Source organism: Ambystoma mexicanum, chromosome 7q (genome assembly GCF_040938575.1).
Source record: "Ambystoma mexicanum isolate Mex_15411 chromosome 7q, UKY_AmexF1_1, whole genome shotgun sequence".
NCBI lineage: Eukaryota > Metazoa > Chordata > Amphibia > Caudata > Ambystomatidae > Ambystoma > Ambystoma mexicanum.
Window position 1 is genome coordinate 595,066,090 of NC_090941.1, and position 25,854 is coordinate 595,091,943.

Consider the following 25,854-nt stretch of genomic DNA (forward strand, 5'->3'; position numbering starts at 1 on the left):
TACATAGAGCAGTATTATGTGTCACCTAGATTCATAGGCAGAGCAGGGCTAAATAAGAACAGAATTAGGAAAATATCTAGATTATAAAGGAGAGCAGGGCCTAAAATGTGTGGACAGACAATGAGTGATTGATTTTGGAAAACACCTGGAAAACCTGGGTAGACACTGCCTGTGCAAGGCTGCCCTGAGAGGGCCGGCGAGTAAGGGTGTTTCCTGGTAATGTGACCAAGGACAGAGGCCAATTGGAGGGAGGGAAAAGCAGGAAGGGCCTATGGATTACTAACAGCAATCCAGGGAAATCACTAACAAGGGACAGGCACCCCTGACTCCCTCAGCCGATTGCTATCAAGAAGGGAGTGAAGTGGAAAAAGGAACAGAAACAAACAAAGGACCACACCCCAAAAGGAAATCCTCTCTAGAAGTTGAACCAGAACAAACAATGATATGGAAGTCCCACTAGAAAAACAGACAACCCCCTCCCCCCCAAAAGACCCCAAACAGACTGGGAACTTCTTACAAGGTGCTTGCTGTACAGGATGCGTATGGATTACTGCCAGCCAGCCAGGGAAACCACTAACAAAGTTCAGGCAACTCTGATTCTCTCAGGATATTGCTAGCAAGATGCGAGGAGAGTGCAAAAAGGAACAGAAACAGACAAAGGACTACACCCCTAAATGCAGTCCTCTCTATAAGATGAACCAGCACACACAACTATTAGGAAATCCCACTAAAACCAAAGACAACTCACGCCCCCTAAAATTACCACAAACAGGCTGGAAATAGCTTACCAGGTGCTTTCTGGACAGGATGCCTATGGATTACTAACAGCAAGGCAGGGAAACCACTAACAAAAGACAGTCACCACAGCACAAAACGATTTGGAAATCCCACTAAAAACACAGACAAACCCCCTGAGATCTACTCCAACCTTGTTGTCTTTCAACATTTGGAAGTCTGAACTCTACTTCTGCTGACCAAACCTGCATGCAGGCATATGTGTTGCCATAATCCTCCTAACCCCCATCACCAACTTGCCCTCAGCCAGATACGTGGTTAGTCATGTTTAGAGGAGGTCCCAAGCATGATTCGCACTCCTACCGCCCATTTTGAAGTACCAGGAACGTTCACGGCGAAATATGTGACGTATGTTGAGCAAATAAACCAGCAGAGAGCTGCAGTGGGGCTCTGTCCAGTACCTATCAGACTGACAGCACCTATTGAAGTACCAACACCTAAGAAAACTTGGAAAGTAAGGTACCGATTGAGAAAACCATATCGACAAATGAGACAGAATGATGATTGTCAAAATGCAATACCTGAATAAGCCAAAAAGATACTAAAAGAAGACGAATGGTGACATCACAAGAACCCGGACGGACTCATATGTAGAAGATATGACGAAATGTGAATGATGAATGGAGACGAAACACCATGGATAAGTGACATACTGAGTTTAAAGTGAAAAAATTGATGTCAAATGTAAGAAACTTATGCCATAAGCGTGATGAAGATATTCAGCCAGTTTACACTTGTACATATGCAAGGAACCGCAAGAAGCTAAGAAAATCGCGAAGCTTGCTAAGCTTAGTAGTAAGATAGATTGCGGCAAGCGCCACCTATACATATCTACTTCAAGAAAGCACTTTATATAAGTATACTTCCACTATGCACAAGAGCAGGACAGACCAAAGGTTACTTAAGGTCTCAAGAGGAGAGCTTCACAGCAGGAAAATCGAGAATTAAGGACAGAGTGAAACTCAGATGAAGGCAAGTCATGCCAAGAAGCCAAGGTCGTACCAGCTGAAATAGCCCAAAAGTGGATAGAATTAATGAAGAGAAGAACAGAGTATCCTATTCTGAAAGGTCAAGATAAGCCACAGAAGGCAGATGGCTGTTAAAATTAAATCAAATACACAAATTGCATGGGGAATAAGACAATTTCACGGTGTCGAAATCACGTGACTGAGCAAGCAGAAGGGATGAAACTTTCACACCTACGCATGGATTTGTGCCATACCCAGACGCCTTAACTTATCCAGACCAAGAAGCAGTCTCGAGGCCAAAATACAAAGAAATATTTGACACAGGACCACTGAAGTGATGATGGATTGTTGCAATAATTGGAGGGAGGCTGGGGGTGCACACAAACTCCATGCACCTGGCCGGCTATTCTGCACGCTGCTAGGCTAGTGAAAAAGTATGAGTGGGGATGATGCCAACCCAATCATAGTGGACCAAGTAATCTAGGATCCTATAGTTAGTAGAACCAATAAGACATTGTACTTTTAGTGATGTCTACAGTAGCCATTTTGAAGGAACGGCTTAGATGCCCCAACTAACACTGTTTATCCAATCCCCTCACTTCGTTACCATATACAGATATAGCACCTATATTAAAAGTTACCTTCCTAGAACCAATAGAATTGCATACATCAGTGATGATGAGTTTTTAGTATAAATAATGTGTTTTTTATGAAATTAATTGGAGTTGAAGTGAGAAAGAAGATCAAGCGATTGCTGATATTCATGAACTCCCCGTTTTTTGTACGTGTCATTAAACAGACTCCCTTTGCCAAACCATTGAGTTGTCATTATTGATTTGATGCAAGAGTGTTAATCTGCATTCCCATCCATCTCACGGGTGCTGCTGCCTCATCTTAAGGTGCTATTGGGTAACCCCCAGCTCTATGGGCCGGTTGGGGTCCTAGTGCACACATGCTTATATGCATCTCCACAATGTATGAGGTGAGTGCAAAATGGGCATAACCAGTGCACACTTGCATGGCCACTGGACCATTGACACGCCAAATGTGGAATGCACATCACTCAAACATCCATTGGCCAGCCTCTGCAACTCCTAATAAAAACAGCGGAAATTGTGTCTCCGCTGGAACGTAAAGGATTGCAGCAGCTATTTTGAAAAGCACAATCCATTACAAAAGTTCTGCTTTCTGCAGCCATCCATCACAAAAAACCATCCAAAATGTCTCAGAAGAGGCTAAGAGGCAAGGTGACCGAACATCACCTCAGAAAGCCCAAGTTCAGAGAGAGTGAGCTTGTTGTCCTGACAGACGAGGCACTGGGGTTCTGTGATGAGCTGAATGGAGCCCATCAGAGGAAGACCTGTGGGCAGCTGTGTACATCCATATGGACCAACATTGCACACAAGGTCATGGAAACTGTGGAATGACCGGAGGGTAGGGATGCTTGAATGGCTGTCCCAACACGGCTGTGAGTCCCTGGCGACAGGAGGAGGCCCTGCTGAGCCACTTGTTCTCACTGCACGGCAGGAAAAATGCAGTCCGGTGCTCGATGGGATAGAGGGAGTTGGCAGTGCAGAGGCGGGAGCCAGAAGCCAGGGGGCAGCAGGTGAGTGAACCCCCCATGCATACGCAAATGTCAAACCAGAATAAGAAGCCCCAGTGGACAGGGACACAAGTCATCAGAACCCAAAGCTGGGAATGCTGATAGGACAGAGTGATGGACCGTCAGATCAGCCACCCTCAGAGCAGCCATGGGGCAGGGCATCAAGGGCACTAATGAGCGTCACAGCAGCGGGAATTACAGGCAAGTGAACCAAACAAATGCCACATGCACCTCACCCCTACTGGCACCCTCTCTGGGGAGCCCTCCTACTCATTGTGTAGTCAGCTAAAAGGTATCCTTAAATTTGGTCTCAAAATCCTCTTGGCTCCACCCAAAAAATTAGGCTCTGCACGACACCTCCACAAAAATAGGCTCCATGAAATGCACATTGCACCCCTTACAATGTCAGACTCTGGGCACGCCAAAAACGCTTTACACCCCTAACTATCTCTGTGCAATACTCATTCAACTCCCTAAATGTCTCTGTCTCCATGTATGCGTTCAACCCCCTAAATGTCTCAATTCCACGTATGCACTCAACTGCCTAAATATCTCAGTCTCCATGTTCTCAGTTTCCGCACATGACAGGAAATGGTGCTGCACCCCTTAAATGTCTCCAGCACAGAGTTGGATGAAAGGTTCTCTGTGTGCAGCACGTATATTATGCCCCTTCCTCTCATCTTCTCACTGCTGCCTCTTGAATCCATGTGAGGCACCTGTTCATCCTGCCTCTTGTCATTTCTCCCCCCCATCTGCACTTGCGTTGCCTCAAAACGTCACCATCTGCTGCTACCTGGTAGTGTGTGAGTGGTTCTGACCACCAGCACTGTCTTAGAGTGCCTGCTATTTCCCCATCGCCTGTTCTCTTGTGGCTCACCTGTCAGGCTCTGTGACCACAGCATTTGCCATGTTAGGACTTTCATTTCTCTGTTCCACCACCACAGCTCCACAGTATGCATCGTCAGGGCCCAGATGCACCCCACCAGCCACAGGGGGAGCCTGGTCTGCTCCATTGACCAGCAGCCCCAAGGAAAGTATGAGGGCTGTCAACTTCACTGCCACCACTTTTCCTCCGTCCCCTGCACTTGCGCGATCTGAATGACACTGGGCCGAGTAAGATTGTTGTATCTGTCTTCCTTCTGTTACCCCTCCCTTGCCTCGTCGTGCCTTGAAACACTTGTGTATAGGCACGTTATATATACCATATCATATCATACCATATCATATAATAACCCTGTCTCTAAGAGAAGTTCACAACTCTTGGACGAGGCAGGCAACACAGAGTTACATTGGACCATTGTTGCAGGAGTCCCCGCTCCCCCTACAACCAAGCGCAGGGCAGGAGCCCCTGCTCCCCCCACAACCAAGCGCAGGGCAGGAGCCCCCGCTCCCTCACAACCAAGCGCAAGGCAGGAACCCCCACTCTCCCCACAACCAAGCGCAAGGCAGGAGTCCCCCCACACCCCCCACAACCAAGCACAGGGCAGGAGCCCCTGTTCCCAGCATCAGGTGTAGGAGTAGCCACGTCGCTGCCGGCAAAAAAAGAAAGCACTGACCCACACAATCCTGCATCTTCTTTCCTCACAGCTAAATATGCCCGATTCGAACATTGGCGCTACCGAAAATGGTCCCCTCCTCCTCGCTGTGTGGTTGCTAAGCAACCGTAATACAAAAACAATGCACGCCGGTCCTACGTGCAACTGATTGGCTGCACACCTGAATATCCAGCTAGCAACACTGGCGGAAGGCGATAGCCGGAAACAGGCCTACGCATCAAGGGCCTAGCTGTAAGGGCCAGGCCTGTCTGTGCCCTCCTCCTCACTCTTCCACTGTTGTTGCCACGAGCGCAGGGTAGGAGCCCCCGCTCCCCCTACAACCAAGCACAGGGCAGGAGCCCCCGTTCCCCCCACAACCAAGCGCAGGGCAGGATCCCCCACTCCCCCTACAACCAAGCGCAGGGAAGGAGCCCCCCCACCCCCCACAACCAAGCACAGGGCAGGAGCCCCCCCCGCACCCCTCCACAACCAAGCGCAGGGCAGGAGCCCCTGTTCCCAGCATCACGTGTAGGACTAGCCATGTCGCTGCCATCAAAAAAAGAAAGCACAGACCCACACAATCCTGCATCTTCTTTCCTCACGGCAAAATATGTCCGATTCGAGCTGTGTGGTTGCTAAGCAACTGTAATACAACAACAACGTACTCTGGTCCTACGTGCAACCGATTGGCTGCACACCTGAATATCCAGCTACCAACACTGCCAGAAGGCGATAGCCGGAAACAGGCCTACGCATCAAGGGCCTAGCTTTAAGGGCCAGGCCTGTCTGTGCCTGTCCGTGTCGGACATGGTGACGGGCAGCCTGCTGCCAAACCAAAGACTCTGAAATCTGTAAGTACCATTGCTTGTAACGTCTACAACTACATTGAATTGTTGCTATATGCCTACTGCACATTGTTGTTCCACACTGTGTCCGCATACGCCCACCCTGTCTAATGTCTAATATTACACCAAAAGCTGCCCTCAAGTACATGTACGCTGCTAGCCTGTAAAAGTGCAATCTACTGACCTATTGTTATTTCATGCATAATATTGCTTTTTTCTAACCTACTGTCATTTCGCCAACGTAGCAAGTGTGCTATTATCTACTCTGCCTACTTGTCATCCTCTCCTACTATCTCACCTTATAACTCAGATACCTCTACTAATACCTACCAACCACCTCCGCACATGACCCATCACTAGTCTTCAACAACACTGAGAAGCTAACCCATAGTACCTGCACCTCCAGCCCCTCTTTCTCTCCACCTGACCCACCACCCATACTCTTTAAACTCCACTAGGAAACAACACCCTACATCTACCAACATGCCAGCTTCCCCCCACATCTTTCCCTCCAATATCCTCCCCACCTACTTCCTCCCCTCATTCTTTACCAAAAGCAACCCCACTGCAACCCTTCCTACACCATACCCCACCACACACCCTAGACCCACCAACTCCAGAAACCAACTCCTGGGGCTCCGCTCCAGACACACCAGCACCCCAGCTCTTGCACCCCCTGACCTACCCAGGATAACAGCTCCGCCTTCTGATACATCTGGACAAGCAGCATGCACACCAGACACTACTCCCCCAAACCCCACCCTACCATCTGACCCCACCCCCTCGCTGTAACCCATACATCCAACCACCTGCAATGTGCCCTGATCAACGCCAGATCCATTCCTGCACATGCCACAGAAATCAGCAAACTTATAACCAATCTTGACCTCGATATCCTCACTGTTACTGAGACCTGGCTACAAAGTGCATCAGGACCTGCTCTCACCCTAGCCATCCCACAAGGCTAATCCATCATTAGGCAAGACCGGCTCACTACCATAGGCGGTGGTGTAGCATTTATCATGAAAGATTATCTTGAGGACAGACAAATCCCATCCAACCTGGGTGGAAACCCTGACTGCTATAAAAATCTCACTCTCCCCCAACACTATCATCACCATCAACCTGGTCTATCGCCCCCCTGGCCCACTAATGGACTTCCAGGACAACCTCACTCACCTCCTCCAGAAAACCTTAAAACCACATCCAAAAGCATTCTTCTAGGGGACCTCAACATCGGATACAACGATAAAAAGGACAAACCAGCTAAAACCCTTTCACTAGCCTTACAAGAACTAGGCTTTGACCAAAAAATAAACACGGCCACGAACAACAAAGGACGTATCCTTGACTGGATATCTGACCCCAACTGTGGTATTGACATCATTTCCGTCACCCCCACACCTTGGTCTGACCATCACCTCATTCACTTCTTCATCCCCACTATCACCACCAAGGTGCACAAACCTAACCCTATCCCCCCAGCCCTGGCAAGAAGTGCAAAAAATCGTACTAAAGAAAAGATCATACCCCATCTCAACACCCTAACCACGGATTTTGAATCCTCTGTCCCATCCATGCTAGCAGACATCTACAAACACACCATCAGCGCTGCTATAGACACTAACGCCCCACTGCAAAAGAAAAAAGCTAAAATTATGAAACACGCCAACACTTGGTCCTCTTTGGGACTAAAAGAACTCCGGACTCTGAAGCGTAAAGTGCTGAACACCTGGCAGAGATCATCATCTGAAGCCACCCTATCAGCCTATAAAAAAGTCACTTCTCAATAAAAAAAAAAAACATAATCACAGCCAAATCTGCCTCATTCAATGACAGAATCACAAATGCTACTTCTGAATCCAAAGAGCTCTTTGCCATTTTCAAAGAACTCACCACCCCAGCCACCAAAACCCAAGATGTCATTAAAGACCAATCCTGGTGCAACTCAATACAATCTGCCCTACTTAACAAAATCCTACTCTTGCAAGAAAAAATCAAAGAGCACCACAAAAACCTAGCACAGCATATTGAATCAACCACCAGCCCCAAACACAACTCCACCCCCAGTATAGCACCTCCTACCACTAAAGACCCCATAACTCCATTTATATTTAGGGAAATAACTGAACTTGAAGTAATTGAGATAAGGAACAAAATCAAACCCTCCAACTGCAAAGGAGATGCCTGCCCAGCCAAACTAATTAAAGACTGCACAGAAACTCTTGCCCCTTTTCTCAAATCCTTCATTAACGCATCCTTCAAATCCAATACTGTCCCAGACAGTCTAAAAGAAGCCTGGGTGCGCCCCCTTCTAAAAATAAACACTGTGGACCCAGAAATCGCAAACAACTATAGACCTATCACCACCGTCCATTCTTGCTCAAGATCCTGGACAAAGTCGCCTACACGCAAATCCAGCAATATCTTGAGGCAAACCACATCCTAGGTAAAAGACAGTCAGGCTTCTGACCAGGACATGGGACTGACTGCACCTAAAAAATGAAGCACATTTCTCACCCGAAGCCATCGCCTGGGTGGCCTCCTTCCTAAATGGTAGACTCATGAAAGTCTTTTCGGACACTGCATCTGCCTCCCCTACCACCATACACTGTGGCGTCCCTCAGGGCTCTTGCACCGCCCCTACACTCTACAACATATTCACCCTCCTGCTATTCAAAAATCTCGACTGTCGCAACATAGCGTACACCAACTACACGGTTGACACGCAGGTACTGCTCCCACTTACTGGGACCTATGATGAAGATGCAGCAGCACTAAACAAAATATACTCAGCCATTCAGACCTGGATGGCCGCAAACGGCCTCTGCCTCACCGGGGATAAAACGGAAATCCTCATAGTAGGTACCAGAAAAACCCTCAACAAGCTCCCAGCTCAATACAAAACCTTCAACATTGACAACACCACCATTATAGATTCCTCGACTGTTAAAACTTTAGGTGTCCATCTTGACTCCTCACTATCCATGACTCGCCATGTTAACGCCATAGCCTCCTCAGCCGCACTCACGATCAATGCAGTTAAACCTTTTCTATCCACCAAAAACTGCCTCTCCATCGCCAGAGCCACAGTAGGTAGGTATTTGGACTACTGTAATGCCTTATTCCTGGGCACCTCTGCAAAAAACCTGGACAAACTTCAAATCACCCAAAACAATGCCCTCAGTGCAGCTGTGAGCATTCCCAAAAGGGAACATATCTCCCAAGCTAGGAAAGATGCCCACTGGCTACCGGTCAAGGAATGCATACTATTCAAATACCTGGGCATCACTCACAGATGCCTCTCATCAGACACCCCACCCTACTTATCTGAAAGAATCTCACTCAATTCCTCTAACAGACCTACAAGAACCAACCTTTCCAATCAGATCTATTTTCCCATGTTCAAAAGAACAAAAGCAGGGGGGTCCAGTTTTCAGCACCTTGCCCCCAAAAATTGGAATACCCTGCCCACCACACTAAGAAATGAAAGATCCTACTCCACTTTCCGCAAAACACTAAAAACACTATTGTTCTGTTAAATGTATCTACTGCATTTGTGTTAAATGTATCGACTGCATTTGTATCTGCCTGAATATACTGGCTGCTTCTCTGTAACCCACTAATAGCAAAAAGTACATTCTCCTTCTGTATCTGCTTTATTCCATGCTTTGTCTGGTGATGTGTTTTCATATGTTAAGTTAAGCACTCGATGCCACAGGGCCGCTTCTGCGCTTTATAATTGCAAATAAATAAATAAATAAATAACCAATATATCTCATAGTAAGAGAGAGCTTGTAAAACACCTGAAAAGCAGTGTGGCATATTGGATTACACTCACAAGACTCCATTAGGAATGGTTTGAATGAAAGGGATGAGACACTGGTGTTGACAAACAAGTGGCTTGCCATCCATTTTTTGTTGTCGATTCTGATAGTGACAGGATGTTTACTCGTTGAAGTAATTGGTCTGTAGGTTGTATTGCCCTATTCTATGTTGACACACTAACAAGATGAGCCTATCACTTGATCCTGTGCAGTTCCTTCATATGTGCATTTTGCCCATTAATTGGCGTTCATGATGATTGTAGCAATGGGGTCGAAGATAAACACAAGTAATTTTGTTTTCACTTGGTAATTTGCACGATTATCCTGCGTGGCACATCATTGTGTTTTGTCTGGCCAATCTTTCCTGATTAACAGTATAAGTTTATTACTTTACTCCATGCATTTTTTTCGATGGGTGTGTACGTGCACTGAATCTAACGGCATGCTGGCTTGATATTGGTCACCCTCTGCATTCATTGCGCACCTGAACAGATCAGAATAGGTACAGAGCCTTGGCTTCATATACTTGGTAATGATCTGGTAGAAAGACTTGTAGGTGCTATATTTGAGATGTTAAGAAATATGTTCTGTGCTCCTCTTTACAGATTGTGATGATATCAGTGATTGAACTTTTCAATGCATTTATCTCTTAGCATATTCAAAACTGCAGTACCGGTCATGTGAGTGGGCCCTAATGTTCCATGATGGATTTTGTATGCTATATGGCTAGTCATGGGTGCTCACATTGTAAAAACTATAGCTTCATGAGTGGCACAATTTGGTGATTGTTTCGTGTTTGTTTTTGGGCAACCTCACTTTTGTTGTTATATTGGGTGCTTTTGTATTTGGATTTGTATTTATTTATTTGTATAGCACACCAGGCCCAGGGGCAATCAGGTGCAACACATAGTTACAGCATGAAAAGGCAGACAGTGCAATAATTGCAAAGTTTACAGGTTTAAAAATAACAATGAGAAGACAAAGCAAGATTGTATTTGCAAGGATACAGCTACGTACAAGTTAAGCAGAGAACCCAGTGCTAGATGTCTTGGGCGGACAGCCAGGCTTTGGTAAGGTGTTTGAATCTCAGGAAGGAGGGTTCTGCTCTGAGCTCATTTGGAAGCGTGTTCCATAATTTGGCAGCCATGATAGGGAAGCTAGTTCCACCTGATCTTTGGAGATTTAAGCGTGGAACGACAAAGCAGTTAGTTTGAGCCATTCTACGAGGTCTAGTGGAGCTGTGGAGGGCAAATCGGTTGGCCAGGTAGCAGGGAGCTTGGCTATGAAGGCATTTGTGGGTTAGAGCCAGAGCTTTCAGGGAAATTCGGTGTGGGATTGAGAGCCAATGAATGTTGCGTCTGGTGTCGGATATGTGTTGGCGCCTGGGAATGTTGAGGGCAGCTCTAATAGCATTGTTTTGGACAATGTGTAGCTTATTTAAGTTGCAACGATTAGAGCCCAGGTATATTGCAGTAATCAATCTTGGATAATACAAGGGTCCTAGCCAGTGTAACACAATTGGCTGAGGAGAGAAAAGGGCGGCTGGCTGTAATAAGCTTGCAGGTATATGCCGCTGCGGAAGAGACTGAGTTGGTTTGTCTGGCCAGGAATAGAGTCCATTCAATGTAGATCCCTAGGGTTTTTGTGTCCTTGGCGGTTAGGATAGTATTCCAATCGATGATGAAGGACTTAAACGCAGGGTCGAGTTTGGTAAGTTTTAGTGGCAAACCAAGAATAAGGAGCTCTGTCTTTTCATCATTAAGACAGAGACCGTGTTGCGCCATCCATGCTTGGATGACCTGGTAGATGGCATTGATAGCGAGGGAGTCAGCTGTGTAGTCGCCTGAGATAGGGATTAGTATCTGGGTATCGTCAGCGTAATTGGTGTAAGTGACACCCAGCTAATCCAAGATATCACAAAGAGGTTTAGTAAACACGTTATACAACGTGGGAGAGACACAAGATCCTTGTGGCACACCACAGGAGACAGGTGCAGGTGGGACGCTGCTACTGGAGAGAACACGCGCATAGATCTATTGTCTAAAAAGGAACTAATCCAAGTTGTATCTTTGTCAGAGAATTGTGCAGCTGATTTGAGGTGGTGGCTGAGAATTTCATGATTGACAAGATCGAAGGCCACCGATAGGTCCAAGAGGAGTAGCAGAGCAAGTTTGCCTTTGTCTTTTAGATCTTCGATCTGTGTTTTTAGATCTATAAGGGCAGTTTCGGTGCCGTGGCGTGGGCGAAACCCAGATTGCCTGAGTCCCAGAAGTTTGTTAGATTCAAGGTAATCTTGAATTTGTAAGTAAGCTGCTCAGTTGAGGATTTTTAGTAAAAACGGGACTGTAGTGATTGGCCTGTAGTTTGTGGGTATGCTAGCGTCCAGGGTAGGTTTTTCAGAAGAGGAATGACCCACGCATTCTTTAGGTTGTCAGGTACAATCCCAGAGCTAAAGGAAGAGTTGATGAACGTAGTAATGAATGGCGCTAGGTCATGAACTGCTTCCTTAATAATGGGCGCCGGGCAGAGGTCGCCTTGGCAGTTAGAAGGTTTAAGGCTGACGATGATCTTTTCCACTTCGGAAATGGACAGTGGAGAGAAGCTAAAAGGAGTCATAGAGTCCGGGATGGAATGGTTTAGGGTAGGGATAGGGTTGGGTTGTAGGTTGGATTGTAAGTTTGTTTGTTTGTTATTGATTTTAATTTGGAGAGTGGCAATCTTGCCAAGGAGAGCCTCTTGGATTTTGGTGCACCAAGTGCTATCTTTGGTGCAAGTATCTGATGCAGTGACACTAGTTTCAAGCTCTTTTAGGATTCTAAACAATTCTTTGGTGTTGTATTTGGCTTGTTCGATACGTTTATTGTAGGTGTCTTTTTTTGCCTGGAATATGGCTTCCTTGTAATTAAGGGTGGCCAGGAGGAGACTTGATTTGTTAGCTGTTGACTGGTTACTTTTCCAATGAGATTCCGCAATTCGTTTTTCTTTGCGCAGGGTTCTAAGCTGGGGTGTGAACAAGGAGTTAAGGTGGGCTCGAGGTTTGGGTTTTCTCAGTTTAGATGGGGCGATGATGTCTAAGGCTTTTTGCATAGCAAGTTTATAGGTGTCAACCAGCGCGGTGGGGTCAGAGCATGTGCGAGCCTTGTCATTGAGAACAGGGAGGAGGAGGTGGAGGAGTCTGTCGCAGGTAATGTCACGTTTATTACAAGTGGCAGTAGCAGGTGCAATGGTAGGAGTGTGGCTGACAGGTTTGGACGGAATGTTGAATGTAATTAAGTTGTGGTCAGTACATACACACTTTTGGTTGGAGATGATATTGATGGGGCTATTGTGAGCGGCTAGCCAGTCAAGGATCCTGCCCTTAACGTGGGTGGGTTGGTTAATAAGCTGTATGAATCCTGCAGTCATAAGCAAATGATCGATAGTCATGGCCGCAGTGTCATAGGGATCAGTAAGACCAAGGTTAAAGTCCCCTAATATCAAGACTTGGGATTTGGTTTTGGTGTTGAGATTGATGATGTTAGAGAGATCCTCAGCGAAGGTAGATAGCGGGCCAGGTGGCCGGTAAAGTAGATGGAAAGTGATAGTGTGGTTAGGGGTGACGGCTAGTTTGGCTGTTAGTGCTTCCATGGAGGAAGAATGATGAGCAGAGGAGAGGTGGAAGTTCAGAGCATTTTTATGGATGATAGCTATGCCACCACCTTTGGATTGGTTTGAGTTGCTATCAAGTCTGATAATGTTATAACCTGGAGGGATGGCAAGAGAGAGTAGTGGGCTGGAGGCTGTATGAAGCCAAGTTTCGGTGATAGCCATGAAGTCGAGGTCAAGAGTTAGGATGAGGTCGGCCACTTCCAGTGCGTGTGTCGAGTGTGATCTGACATTGATTAACGCTCCCTTAATATTGCTGATGTTAGGAAGCTTAGAGAGACGTGATGGTGGGTTTGGCATGGTTGTAGACGAGATGGAGGTCTGAGGGTGTTTGTTAAGATGCGCAGAGTGGTGGGAGGCGTGAGTGAGTCGGTAACCAAGTCTGGTATTTCTCATGGTAATGGAACATGGTATGTTCGGTGAGGGTCTGGATGCAAAATGTTGGAGCCATAAGGCTGGGTTATTGAGGTAAGGGTTAGTGTGGTGAGTGATGGAAGGCATAGTTAAGGTGTTGTACGGGTGAGGGTGTTGGAAGGATACAGTAGTGTGGTTGAGTACGGTCCCACCGGTGTAGTGTGTGAGGTAGAGCATGATGGGCAGTATTCGTGCAACTGGATTAATGATGGGGGTCTGCAACGAGTACGTGGCTATTGGGCTGTTAGTGGAGGACATATTGGCATGATACGGTCTGGAATGCAGATGCCTACCAGAACTACAGGGGTGTAGTTGGAAACAGGAGGGTAGCAGATAGTTCATCTGAGTGATGCAATTGTATGCTCACAATGTTAGGCAACAGTAACAATAACCACAGTGGATGCTGTGGCATGCAGACGATGATAAGCAACAATAACCAGGTAGCAATGTATTTGGGTACTGAACAATCAACAATCAGCAGTAGGCGTGCATATAAGAGATTAGCACCTTGCGAAATGCATGTAGCAATCAAGTACATTACCCTAGGAAGGCATTTTCAACAAGGAGGCTACAGGTGATAGTAGGCGCGTTGCGCTTGAGGTGGAAATTTAGTAAATCAATCGTGAGTCTCAACGATATAGATCCAGCGTAGCGAATCGGCAGATGTAGACTGGGCTAACAGAAAAAATTGGAAGCACGCGTGTAATGCCTCATGAGGAAGACAGGCAGCAGATAGTGCGTGCAAACAACAATGTTAATGTCTCTGTGGTTATAATTCGCAACAGTAGAGGTGACTAGGAGCCTTGGTGAGGTGTCAGTCTCACCGTGTATGGGACGAGGGTAGCAGACATCCAGTGCGGGTGGGTGTGAAGGACTGTTGTAGGCAACTTGCAAATGTCCTAGCGCAACCGGCAACTCGGTCCGCTCCGTCAGTAATGGACCCTTCTTTCTCGGCCTTACTTCTCTAGCCGGCTCTAGCCAATCACAGAGTTGAGGGCGGGGAGGTCAGGCAGCCAGGAGGGACAGGATCAGGCACTATGTGCACTTCTGGCGGCGGCCATCTCAAGGAAATGCAGCTTAGCACCGATACACTTGAAATGATCGTGGGCACCGAAACAGCAATGAAGCAATTATGCATATTGGCTGGGAAGGTGGATCAGCACAAAATCGAATGTAGATAGCAGCATATTTTTCATTTCAAGGCGGGAATTAGTGCTTGTGGCATCGGAGCATTGAGGGAGTTGATGCAGCTGGTCATGTGCCTGCAACTTACCTCCTCGTCTTGGCAAGGATTCCTCGGGCGAATAAGCTCTGTTTTGACCTGGTATTGTGTTACTTTAATCATCTGTTTATTGTTATACTAGCTTCGCTCGTGTGTATTTTGGGATTTGGTACAATAGTGGTTCTCCATTCAGGTGCTAGGATTACCAGAGAGTTGGGTGAGCTCTAGCTGGAACAGGGCGCGTAAAACTTCCCATGCGAGAAGCAGACTTCCTTTATGTCGATCCCCGCTACCTTTAAAGGCTGCCCCATTAAGATTTGTTGATGGTCCTGGCGAAACAAACCTTTAAGTGGAACTGAAGTCTTTTGAATTCAAATGGATATTCTGAAGGTATAAGAGGTATTTGTGGTATGTACAAGGACTCCAACTGACCAGAACCGGTTAGCACTGCAGCCTCAATTACATTTCTTTGGACAGCTTTCACTCGCAGTCTGGTGCCATTACAGAGCTTAGGTGGGATGAGGTTCCGCAATAATATCATAGGTGCTTCCACTTTGAGAAGAAGTTTGTTTTCGGGAAGACCAGGAGGATTTAAAGTGTTCAAAAACTCAACGGGGTTGTTGACTGCGTCATCATTTTGAACCACTGAGTTTACAGATTTGTACTCCATTTGGACTCCTCTAAAAGAATTAAAAAGTATCTTTTTGATTACGGCAGCCACACTGTTCTGTGGCATTAAAAAGGCATGCTCACATATAATTCTGTAGATGTCTCTATTAGATTTTTAATGTCAGGGTGAATTTTGGATGTGAGACCTGCTAGGGAATTGTCGACCATGCCAAAGTCGGAAGGTATGAACATTTTGCTCTGAAATACGGGATACTTTAAGAAGCAATTCGGAAACTTACTTCATAATGGTAATTTTTAATTTTCTATCATCTTCGGTTTGTGAGATATGGGTATCCTTCAAAAAAATGCATCCCCCTTTTCCACCTCCCTTAACTGGATTTTCGGAAAATGGTAAAAAAGGTGTTTCTATATGTTTGAAGAGGAATCTAAATCCAAATGTTCATGTCTGTAACATCTTCGGTTTTTGAGATATAGTTATCCTCATTTAAAAAATGCACCCCCACCTCATCTCCCCCTTAGGGACAGAATTTCCATAAATCCTTCCTTAGAGGGTGTCTACGATATGAAAACAATGTACCTTCCAGATTTCACGTTCCTAGGGTAAACGGTTCGAGCTGGCCACTGATGAGTTAGAGTTAGTCAAAAGTTCACCCCCTGTTCACCCACTTAGGAATGGAACTTCCAAAAATCCTTCCTTAGTGGGTACCCATGTCATGAAAACAATGTACCTTCCAATTTTCATGTTCCTAGGTTAAACGGTTTGAGCTGGGCGCTGATGAGTCAGTCAGTCAGTCAGGACTTCTTCTTTTATATGTATAGAATTTCACAGCTGTCATGTTTCTTTTGCCGTCAAACTTTTTGCTTGTTCTTCCATGGTCATCAGTCTTCTTTCCTTTATTGTTTTTTAGGAATTTAGATTCCTGTATTCCATTCGATCTGTGCCTTTAGCTTTTATTAATTTGTTTCTCTTTCATTTTAGAGTCACACATTTACACATTTTTGGACTGACGAAGACATGGGCGATTGTTGTCCAAGTTACTTCTCAGTAATTGATGTCCCTCAAGAGCGATGACATTCCAAAACATCTTTGACTAACATAATCGGACCAACTAGTCATGCACCCCCATTATACGATGAAAGACATGTAGGCTAACTAGGTGTTCAAGATTTGATGAGTTCACCTCGACCGATGTGGGTACTCCTAATTAGGAGTGAGGACTAGATGTGACTAATCTTGATGAATGGTTGAGGTACAGACCAACCAGAACAACTTTAAAAACGTGGTATTAAATTACAATCTTTTTTAATTGTGAACCTTTGTCTTGTTAATGCAATGTATATACCAAATGTATATTGTTTACACAGAATATACACATTGATGTATGAAATGGTAATTTGTGAACTCAGAATGAGCCATTTTCACAAATGGGTTAGGATTAAAGGATGTCCATCTTTTGTTTGGAATATGTTTACTGATGATTATTTTTTTTAGATTAAAATTGTTAGGATTTGATATATTAGCAGTTAATTACTGCATTGGTTGGTTAGTTCATTGTTGAATGCAGGTTGTGTATGACATGCTGGTGCATTGGACTTTCAGGCATAGCTGTGTGATGGTCTTGTAAAAACTCTTCACCTGCTTGCATGGCCATGCATTGCCAAATAACATAAGGACTGGCTTGAGGGGTCCTGCATTGACCTTAGGCTTCAATCTGAAATGTACTCCTGTTGGGTCTATGAGGAGACAGGACACCTTTGGCCAGACCTCCTATTCTATCACCCAGGGCACATAGATCTCAAGCAAGCATAGTTTCCTTCCTGTGGCTTACTCTAGACAGGGTGTATGGGTCCTGTCTATGCTCCACTTGGTTCTCACTGGCACACCCAGGCTCCGCACATACCGAAGACAGCCAAGGGCTGTGCCCCACACATTGTGCCAGCAGAGCTTTGCCTGCTTTGGGAGCTCTTCTGAGAAGGCAACTTCATTTCCAGGCCAGCAGGGTTCTTGGTCGACAAGAGAACCTCAAATGACTTGCACCTCAATGGTAGGGAAGCCTGTCCATCTACCTCCCCGCAGTCCACCGGATTGTTTTGTGCACTTGGTCCATCTATGGTTGTACTGCTTCACCAGCCTTGGCCATTATTACAGGCAATGATCTTCCACCTGCCTTGAGACGGTGTTGCCTCAAGAGCATGCCCCCTTGGGGAGTGCCCTTTACAAGGGTAGCACTCTCCTCCGAGCAAAGCAAAGGGTGAGCATACTGGCAGTTCCCCAGTGGTAATGTCAGAGTTTAAGGGGCATGGGCTGCAGTGAGTGTGGTCCCATGTGAGGCATGCCCTTGCACTTTTCCACCAAGGTCGTTTTTCCACAGCAGTCAGCGATGACCACTGTTCTGCAGGGTGATGCCCACCCTTCCCCGGACCAGTGGTGGAGGCATATGCAGCAGCCACCCTCCTCTCACACAAGATGTGTGTGGGCCCAGCCTCTCTCTCCAACCCCTTCAGCTGCACTGTTGGTGCCGGCATGTCCAAACTGGCCCCCCAACCTGCAGCATTGGGGCATGCTCTGATGCTCAGTCCCAAAGACAGGCAGGAGGGTGCGAAGGCCGTCCCCAGGCCAGCCACCTGAGCTCTGTTACCTGACTATGAACTCAGATAAGACGTGGCGAACCACCATTTTTTGCATATTACTGAGTGGAGGGAAATTATATGACCAGGAGTCCATCAGTAACGGTGAGTTAGGAGGGGAGTATGCAGTGAAAAATCTGCTCCGGTAGCAGATGCAGGGAATGTGGCATACAATAGCCGACTCTCTAGCTTCATTTTTTGGTGCTTTTCATTTTAGCCTTATCACGTTACCGCATATTTGGACTTCCAGTGCCCGGGAAAGCAGAGGCTTTTGGCGGGCCACTGGAGGGCTATGTGTATTTGCTGGCAGGATGAGGTCTGGGACTTTCTAGTCCCGATCCAAAAACTGGTTTCAGTGTGTCTGAATGTTATGCATGAGTGTTCCGCCAGTAGTCCTGCTAGGACCATTGCTGCAGTGTGTGTGGGGCTAGTTCTGCTATTGGCTAATGAGAGTTTTGGCTTTTAGGATAAGAAGAGGACCCCTGCACCCACTCTTCGGAGATCCTGGAGTAACCTGAAGGAGCCAAGACTCCTGTGCAGCTACAAGACCTGTGAAGAGGCCAAAGACCCGTCTGAAGGAAGCCTGCAACCAACTTCAGCTGCTGTACTGGAGATTCCCTGTCTTGATATTGATCTCCAGCACTCCTGCAAGGGAGCTGCGACCTGTGGAGTAGAGGGAGCATCCATGTTTGATGTCTGCTTGGTACCCTGTGAAGAAGAGCCGTCGGAACTGTCCCATGACCGTCCTGTGGCTGACCAGCTCTGAGCTACCGTGCCGCCGATATCGCTGTTCTGTGTTGAGGCCTGGAACTCAGGGGATCCTCACCTTGTCTGACTTACCTCAGTAAAACTTTTATAAAACATTTGCAATACATTTTCTATACATTGGTTTTGCCATTTGTCATTACTTGCTCGTGCAAGTGTTCTGAAAGTTGGGGACACTTTTGTTAATTAGAATAAACTGTAACATTGTGTGTACTCATTGTGGACCCTTTACAAGCTCAGCACCCCTTGAGACCCAGCCTAGATCTCTCATCACTGCTACCTTGAACTGGTTTGATTACAGCTCCCAGAGTTGTCCCTGTCACAATACAGGTTGGCCTTCCATACATCTGTCCACCAGGCCAGATTATAGAAAATCAGTCCTAACAGGTCCCTCTGACGAGACCATAGCTATCAGGTTTTCCTGCTCAATGCGTGACTCCTCATGTCAGTCCTGTTTGTATTCTTTCCCACACCGCATGTCTATCGGAGTGGACAAGGTGATATTCCGAGCTATGCTATGGTGCTACTGCAAAACGTGCCCAGGTGCAGTTCCCATGGCCCTGCCTGCAGGAAACACTTGGGTCACTGCAGCATTGGTATTGTGATGTGGTATGATTTGTTGGCATGTGTATGTGGCCACATGTATATGTGTTGGGTTCACATGTGCATGTCTTGTAATTGTGACCCATAATTTTCCATACACTTGTCTGACTGTATTCATTCTGATTGCAGGGTATGACTGTGTGTGTGTGGCAGTTTGTGGTTGACTCATGCTGACTTCATGCTGCTGTTACTATAGTGCATTCCACACATACATTGTCACTGTTGACTGATATGTTCTTTGTTTCACTTTTGACAAATAGGGTTTATGCTGTGGAGCAGAAAGCCAGGCACAAGGCCTCCAGGCCCAGGGCCAGGCCCTAGCCACACCCTCTTGTGAGCAACTCTTCAGTGGGTGATGTGGCTGCGGGAGCATCACAGTCATCAGGCAAGGCTCCTGAGGGTGAGTCCCAGGATGTCTTTGTTCTGGGGTCACCTCGGCAGCGGTGGGATAGCGTGGTGGCAACGTAGCCACACAAGGGCCCCAGAGCACAGAGACCTCTCTGGGGTCATCAGGGTTGATGAGGAGGAGAAGGAGGAAGAGACCATTGTAGGCCAGACCGTGGGGTCAGGTGGGAGCAGTGAGGGTATTATACAGGCTATCCACCTGGCACTGAGAAAGGAGAATTGCGCAGTACACCACAGAGGTGTTGGCACAACCTACTGTGCCAGGGCCACCTGCTGCAGCACTGACCACCTTCAGCAATACCTCCACCCTGACCGAGACCGCAACTCTGGCAGAGTTGGCCCTCTCGGATGAGGTGCTGCCCTGCTGATGGGTGCCTTGAAGTGACAGGCTTTGATGTATGATGCTGTACAAGCATCTTCTAAGATGTACAGCATTACTGGCAGATTGGCTGCCTCTTGGTACAATTGGAAGCAGCACTTCTTTCTGGTGGTCTCTCTGGGGTCTCTCTGGGGTGGTCACTGCAATGGCCCCCTCCTCTACATCTGTGCCCCAGTCATCCTCCATTGAGGCCTCCATGCCGACTACCACCACGGTCTCCTGTGCACAAGACCCACCATTGTGCAGTCTGGATGGTCCAGAGTCCCTGCTCAGTTGGATGTTCCTACAATGGCAGAGAAGGTGGTTGCTGAGCCTGCCCAGGAGCCCACATTTAAACAGGCAGTGGAGGCACAGCAGGCATTTGAGGGCAGTGCGGGTGCCGTACTCCCTGACACAGACTGCCATTGAGTCAGACGGAGGATCTGTGCAGCACAAGCAATGCCAGGCAGCAGCAGATGGTGACTGTGAGGCGTCCAATCCTGCAATGCATATGCAGTAGGAGGCAAACAGGCACAGGCTTTGCCCAAGTGAGGCAAGAGGCACATCGGCCCAAGTGGGCTCTGATGTCGGCCCAGGTAGCCAGCCCACAATACAGCAAATGCAAGAGTTAGGGTGAAGCAGAGCATTGCGAGGGGGTGGGCCGCAATCCTGGGGGAATATTGCAGAGCAGCGGAGGAGTTAGAGGATCAGCAAGCCCTCCAGTCAACAATGGAGGCCCTCCTGTGGGCAACAGGGATAGAGGGGGAATCAGCCTTGGTCGAGGCATTGTCCAACATCACACCGGACGAGCCCGCTGTGGTTATAAATAGTAATTTAGTTGTAGACTTAATTTGGTACTTATTTATTTCCATGGACACATTTTCCCTTCCGCTTTTTTGTACAGTTTGTTTTTATTACAAGTTTGTATCATGTTTCTACCAAACTGCTTGCTATCTCTTTCTCCATGTGCAGATTTTGTTTGGCCATGTTCTCCAAGTGAATGGGCCTCATTCCGAGTACGGCGCTAACCAATGGCGCTATTAACGCCTTGGTTGACGCCGTACCCAGACCGGCAGCGCCTTGGTGGATGGCGGAATTACCGCCCCATTCCAAGGTTGGCGGGGCGGTAATTCCCCATTCACCAAGGCTCTTCCCCATTCCTAAATGAGCCCCCATAGGGCTCAATGGGAATGGGGAAGATGCAAATAACGGTGACCGTTCATTACGGTCACCGTTATTGGCTTGGAGGCCCCTTTGCGCCCTCGACTTTAACACCTGCTCAAAGCAGGCGTTAAGGGCGAGGGCGCAAAGGGAACTCGGAGTATGACGGTAAGGGATCACCGCCACCGGTCTCGTTACCGGTGGCCGCTATCCCTTACCGCCATACTCGGAATGAGGCCCAGTATGTCCTATGGCTGTCATGTGGGATGGGGGTTCACTCTGTGGTTCATGTTGTTACTGTGATGTTTGCTTTGGGGCATGTGTGCATGCTCCAGTGTGAGTAACGGATGTTGCATCAATGTTCGATGATTATGGGTGGTCTATTGCAGATGTGGAGAGGTGCAATGCTTTGGGATTCACGTGTTTGTAAGCTTTGTCATGCAGATCTGTTGCTTGCCGCCTTCTGTGTTTTGCAGTATAGGCATATAGGTCAATTGTGTGCATTTATTTATTTAGTTATTTATTTATTGTGCATTTGTAAGGCGCCTATACATCAATTAAATTATGTTTTATAGCGCCCACAGGTCAACCGGGAGGGAACATGGGAGTGAAATTAAATACAACATTGAAAGATAGAGGCGGACCTGCTAGGCCTTGTGAGCATTCAGAATGTGCAAGTGTAGAGAGAGAGATAAGGGATGAGGGAGTAGGGGGTAAATGCTGGGTGTACCCATAGGGAAGTGCTGGGGAGTTAGCAGCTATACGTGCCCAGGTGAAAGGTCATCTGTTAACAAAATAAGTAAGTGCAGGCATGTGGTGGCATAGGTCATTGGGTGCCAAGGCAAGTGCTGGAAGCGGGCTGATGCTGAAGGCGATTGAGTGTGGGAGGCCAGGGCCCACAGAGCCCTGGTCACCAATCAGAGCAACTGTGGGGTTTAGCATAGGAGGGAGATGGGAAGGAGGAGGTGAGAAGGAAAGTCTTGAGGAGCTTCTGGAATTTGAGGAGATCTGCCTCAAGACAACGAGGGAGGGGAAGGCTGTTGCATAGAAGGGAGACTGCTGAGGAGAGAGAGAGCTGCCACCAGCTTGCTGTTTAGTGAAGTGCTTGGTACACAGAGAGTTTGTGCAGGAGGGACGTAAAGATCTGGAGGGCGAGTATTTAGTGAGAGCAAGTTGTAGATAGTGTGGTCCCTGGCCCCAGACAGCCTTATGGATGATGCAACAAGATTTGAATTTGATCCTCGTAGCAACCGGGAGTCAGTGGAGAGCTTTTAGGGCTGGGGAGATGCGATCCCTGGGCTTCAGGCCAAGGATAAATCTCACAGCCCTATTCTGGATTAGCTGTAGGGGTCATAAAGAAGAAGAGTGTAGATTAAGGAAAAGGCTATTGAAGTAGTCTAGTCTAGCCTAGATAGAACCAGAGCTATAGAGACATTGAGTTTCTGGGGGAAAGTGAGGAAAGGAAGAATTCATTTGAGGAGTGTGAGAAATTAAACAGTGTCTCACTCGCTAGTCCTTGGGGACTTGTCATCCTGGTGGCAAGGACACAGCCATTGCTTTTGGAACCAGTTCCTGGGGGTGGACCTATGCGGGAGAATCACCTGGGTGACGGATCTTTGGGGAGTGGGGGTGAGACAGCTGATGGTGAGATGCAGTATTCCTCCCTTGCCCTTACCCATGATCCCTCCTATTTCATAGGATTCTCCAATGTCCCAACCTCCCCCTTCTTTTACACAAACAATGGGCCAAGGAAGAGGGCAACTGAGAGTAACAATGCTAACTCTTACATTTAGCATTAGACATGTCCCGCTAATTGGGTCAGGCAAAGTCAGGCACTTGACTCTAAGTGAATACATCTGATACCAATTAGCTCTCCTCACTCGGATAAAAGGCAGAACATAGAGAAACACTCTGAGCAAAGTAGAACACAAGCAAGAGCAGAGGTTTCGGTGTGAAGGCGAATCTACTGCAGCAGAGCAAAGGACCGAGGGACGAGAGCCACTGGTGGAGAATGCCAGGAGTTCCCTGCAGGAGCTTGTTGCATCCTAAAGGCTGTGAAAGACAAGTGGAGAATGCCAAAGCCCTAACAAGATGGCTGCATTTTGTTTCAATGATGCCAATGACCTTCCCGGGTGAACAGCAGAGTTGGGGAGGCGAGGACAAGCCTGTGGTACTAACCTTGACTCGCAAACTGGAAGACAGTAAAGAAAAGAGAGAAACTCACAGAGCCGGTAAATTGGCAAGCGACATGAGAAACCGGTGTGTGCTAAAGAAACATTGAAGTGACAACAATATATTGCACAATTGAAGGCTGCACGTGTGTTAGTGAGATGTGAAGAAAGGCAGACCTGCGAATGATCAGTGAAGTAACAATAGCTGTAAAATCAGCAATACTGAGTAACTGAGTGGTCTGGCCAAAGGAAGTGAGTAGCCCATTCCAAAGTTTCTGTGAAAGGTGAAACGGTTTAGCAATAAAGTGAATGAACTGTAAAATCGAGGTGATGAAAATTAACCCACTGAGAAGGGGAAAGTAAAGAGCTGAACATTGATCTTTGATGCAAAAGACAGTGATCTACCCATACCAGGAAGCACCGGGGAAAATAACATAAGAGTGTGAGTTAGAAGCTGGATAGTGTTATTAGCTGTCTAGACTGGCATTTGTGTGCAGCCAGTCTAGTTGCTGGTCCGATAGCACAGCAAGCTGAGCACTCATTCTGACAACTGTGCTCAGCCTGCTGATGAGGTTGGAATCCTTGAAGGGCCAACTCAGCCTTTCATCCTTCTGAGCTTGATAAATTGAGTACCACTCAGTGGGATAATAACTGTTATTTCAGTACTTAGACACCAATGGTTTTGTAGCACTATATTAACCAGTTATTATTATTAGTGATTTCTTACTGTAAGGGATTTCAATCAGGCACACACCCAAGTATCGCCTATGATATTATGATATGATATTTTATTTATATCGCGCCATTACACAAGTGTTTCAGAGCGCGACCAGGCAAAGGGAGGGGAACAGGGGAGAAACAAAAACAACGATCTTATTAGGCCCAGTGACATTGAGAACGTGCAAGTGCATGGGGAAGGGAAAAAGGGGGCTAGTGCATGGGGAAGGGAAAAAGGGGGAAGTGCAGAGCATAGGATAGAAACAAAATAAATAGTAGGTACATAAATAATTAAATAGAGTGTTAGCAGTGGTAATGCAGCCTGTAAGAGGCAAAGGTGCTAGGTTAGTCAGATAGGGAGTATCTGATAAGTGCAGAAGAAGAGTGGGTGGGGAACTGTATGGGTACAGACACAGGCCCCAGTGCAAGGGGTGACCCGGAGGCAGTGCAGGAGGATGGCAGGGTAAGCAGATACCTGGGCCCGAGGGAAAAAGGCAGATCAGCAGGGGAGAAGTGGGGCAAAGGCAGAAGTGAAGAGGAAGGTCTTGAGGAGCTTCCAGAACCATAGATGGTTCTCCTCAAGTTTCAAGGTGACTGTTAGGGAGAATTCTCTGTTTAGGCTGAATTTCCTAACCTAGTGAGTCCCCCAGCAGCTTTGCTGGATTTCTGGAGTTTGTTTTTTTCCATCCTGCCAAGAGTGAGACTCTTTTTCTCCCACTCTTGGACATGAATTTGTGTAATTTCTTTGGATGTCAATGTGTTCTATGGGCTATGGGATCTTTTAACCCATAGGGTCTCATATGTTTTTCCATGTGTGTTACACCGCACCCTCCGTGCCGTAACACTGGGGCGTCCTAGCGGACCCCCACTATAGACTCCATACCCGGGGACTGACTACTGTCTCCCCGGGCATGTAAAGTCACCATTGGCTTTACTAGACCTAAATTTACTAACAGAACTAGTACGAACCATCCTATTGTGGACGTACTAGTAGGGGTAATTCGATTACTCCTGGGTCTGTTATTCGAGGGGGCACTGTCCCGTCCCCCCTCGTCGAGTTTTGGCTGGTGGCAGTGGAAACTACTTGTTATATTCAACCTCGAGTATAACTCTATGGGATTCTTCGCATTGTTGGAGGTTAACACTTTTTCTCGTTAAATCTCTAACATACCACCGGTTTATTTATCTTAAATAAATCTATCGGCCGGTATATTCTGCCAGAACTCGGTTTTTAAAATGGCATCTGTGTTCGTCTCTGTGACTCCTAAACCAAAGTTTGAGCCCATTGTTCCACTTTTGGCGGGCCTCTACACCGAGGCCCTCCAAAGTGGTGCATTCTGTCTGGGTACCACAGGGGGTGTGGGAGGGGGTTTAGGCACCTTGGACTGAGTTGCCTTTCCAACTCAAGTCGCATTCTGGTGTGATTGGCCCAAGTGGTGAGCCACCCCGCTCACCACTTAGCGTGTTTTGATTGACAGCTAGGCTGAATGAATGGGGGTTTTCTGCATAAAAGCAGGGCTTTTGGGACTGGATCTTCAGAAGTCGCCACAGGACCTAAGAAT